Source organism: Camelina sativa, chromosome 6, assembly GCF_030686135.1.
Source record: "Camelina sativa cultivar CO46 ecotype springtype chromosome 6, ASM3068613v1".
NCBI classification, from domain to species: Eukaryota; Viridiplantae; Streptophyta; class Magnoliopsida; order Brassicales; family Brassicaceae; genus Camelina; species Camelina sativa.
Window position 1 is genome coordinate 1,609,236 of NC_141885.1, and position 3,360 is coordinate 1,612,595.

A 3,360-nucleotide genomic window follows, 5' to 3' on the forward strand; every position below is an offset into this window, starting at 1 on the left:
AGGCTGCGAAATGACATCTCCATCTTTGTTCAGAAAAGCAATGAGACATTCAGTGAAGCTTGGGAACATTTCAACGGATACACCAGCCGATGCCCACATCACGGATTCAGCAATGCTTCGTTGCTAAGTACACTTTACCGCGGTGTAGTCCCTAAGATAAGGATGTTGCTGGAAACCGCTAGTAATGGAAATTTCCTCAACAAGGATGTTGATGAAGGTTGGGATCTAGTGGAGAACTTAGCCCAATATGATGGGCACTACAATGAGGAGTATGATCGCACAATACGATCTTCTGGAGAGGATGATGTAAAGTAAAAGAGAGACATGAAAGCCCTCAATGAAAAATTGGACAAACTCCTCAACCAGTAGCAACATGTCAATTCCATCTCAGAGGAAGACCAGTTCTAGCAACAAGATGGGGAGAATGCTCAGCTAGAGGATGTAAACTACATCAACAATTAAGAAGGTTACAATAAAGGGTACAACAACTACAAACCGAACCCGAATCTCTCTTATCGTAACCCCAATGTTGCAAATCCTCAATACCAAATCTACCCGTCCGCAGTCCAAGGCAACCAGGGCTAGCAAAAGCCTTTTGTCCAATACAATCAAGGCTATGCTCCTAAGCAGCAGTACCCTGGCAATTATCACCAACCAATTGCATCACCTGGATTCCCACCACAACAAGGATCACAAAACCAATCTCAGGAGGCTGACCTACGCGGACTAATTCAGCAGATAATACAAAGTCAGGCATCAACAGCGATGGACAATGCAAAACGATTCGCGGAGATGAGCAAAAAGATCGATTCTGGTACAATGACCTAAATGCTAAGTATGATTCTCTCAATACTAAGTTGAGATACCTAGAAGGCCAACATAACACCCAACCAACTCCAAAACTCAACCAGCTTCCACGTTAAGATGTTCAGAATCCAAAAGACTATGCTACTGCCCAAGCCATCTTTCTTGAAGATGTTGATGACTACCTCACTGAGGAAAGCGATGTTCAAGATGGGGAGGATATGAATCACAGTGGGATGTATGAGCACCAGTACTACTTATCCGAGTACGAACCCGATCATTCACCCGAGGAGGCTGATCAAGCTGATGATCAAGCATTGGTTCGATAATCGCAAACCAATGCACCACTCGAGGCTTAACCCGATGACATACCCGACGATGGTGATCGGACGATCCATCGGGTAGATGTTCAAATGACAGATCAACCTCAACTTCCTGTAGCTGAAGAAGGGGAATTAGAGGAAAGATTCAGAGCAGCTCTTGACATCCAATTAGAGGCGCTTGCAGAGAGTATGTCCAAACGAAAAGCCCCACCTCCTAAGCTCTTTCCACCACACGCTCTTCGAGAGGAAATCATCAAGGAGACAGCTGTTAAAGAGATTGAAGTAAAGGAAGCTGTTAAAGAGATTGGGAATGTGATTCTGAGGAGTGGAGTGTGTTTAGATCTTGAACTGCGAATTAATGAGAAATTGGAGGATCCCGACTCTTTTACTTTGCCATGTTCAATAGGCCTTCGGATCTTCAACAATTGTTTGTGCTATTTGGGAGCTTCGGTCAGTATCATGCCACTTTCAGTTGCCAACAAGTTGGGTTTCAGCAGTTTTAAACCAAGGAGCCTGTATTTGGTCCTAGCTGATAGGACAATTAGGCATCCCATTGGTATCCTGGAAAACTTGCCTCTCAGGATCTGAAGAGTGGAGATTCCTACCGATTTCATGATCCTTGACATGGATAAGGAACCAGACGATCCACATATCCTAGGAAGACCATTCTAGGGAACAGTAGGTACACTGATTGATGTAAAAAAGGGACAGATCAGCATTGAGCATGGAGAGCACTTCAAAATGGAATTTGACATCAAGAAAGGAATAAAAAGGCCAATCATTGATGGTCAAGTTTTCTCCACCCAAACAAAGCTAAGAGGAATCAAGCATCGCCAGGAAGTTCATACTACATTTGCTGTGGAACTAGGACAAGAACCAGAAAATCAGTTAAATCAGTCTGCTACAGTGGGGAGGATTCCAAAACCTCCCCCTCCCAAAACAATGCTTGAAAAGCCTGAGAGTCAAGCTTAGTGACTTAAAACAAGCTCAATTGGGAGGAAGTCCCAAAGGTATCTTTTACTTTCTTTTAATTTTATTTTATTTATTTTGTTTTGTTTAATTTGGATTTTACAATATTTTATTGTTTCTATAAGTTTTCATATATATATACATCTTAAAAAAAAAAGGAAAATAGAAATTTTGGGGAACCCGAGGCTATACCCGAATACGATGCGCCTGATTGTGTTACTACTCGGGTGGCGAGTGGAGTCCGAATTTTACAAAACCCTAGCCCACTCTCGGTGAAGCCCAAGTAGCCGACCTTCTCTATTTAAGGAGCCTCAACTCTCCAACTTCATAAATTCATAAGTTTTCTCTAAACCCTAAAACTCTTTGTCTTCCAAACTTCTTCTCTCTCCCTATAAATCGAGTTTTTTGATCTTGGTAGACTAACCCTATTGATCTCGGTTTAGTATCTTTTTCTTCTTTTCAAGGATTCACCAATGGCTCCAAAGGTCAAGACTTACCAAAAGAAGGGGACCAGATCAACCTCCACCGCTGCTAGAACTGGAGGTGACGGTGTCGATGCTCGTGATTCCCAGGGAGGAGGAGACGCTTCACATTCCCAACCATTGAGTGGATGTTTCCAATCCACAACCCGATGCTCAACCCAATCCGTCACCCGAGGAGGTACTCGAGCACCCGATCGTGTAGATACTCGAGTTTTCTCTCCAAGCCAAGTAGCGAGTGCAATCCGCAGATCCCCTCGACGTAGGGACCTGTCTACGTCCGAGAGAACCATCACTAATCTAATGGAGGTCGATTCAGAGTCGATGGAGGAGAACCGGAGGAGAACCAGACCTCTCAGTTTAGAAGCAGAGCCGTGGTTGCGAAGGGGAAGAGACCAGCTTCTAAAAAGGCTGAGAAGGTAGCTAAGAGGGCGGCAGAAGAAGAAGATCACGATATCGAGGGTGAGCGTCATGACAATGAAGAGGAGCAGAGAGAACGCACCCGGTTAGCATCGAGGAGGCTGAAGCAAAGAGAGGTGAAGACTCTGGGCAAGCTCTTCAAAGTCCTCCGCAAGATGAGCTTCGTTGGGACCCCCTACCCCCACCACGAGATGATGAAACAATTGGGATTGCTTGAGATGTCGAGTCCTTTTCGACATGTGCCACCTGGGCCAGATGATGCAAACGAACCTTGAAGCCTACGAGGTGGAGACAGTTCACTTCCTTTCCATGCTGTGGTTACATTATTTTGAAGATCACCCGATCCTGATACCCGATGGGGGATC

General features: G+C 44.7%; 1 non-coding gene across 1 annotated transcript; it reads right to left on the minus strand.

Annotated features, from left to right (window-relative positions):
• On the minus strand, positions 1-107 carry LOC147942122 (small nucleolar RNA R71). Its single transcript, XR_015560568.1, has one exon. It is a non-coding gene; the product is annotated as a small nucleolar RNA R71 (small nucleolar RNA).
• Positions 108-3,360: the final 3,253 nt, after the last annotated feature.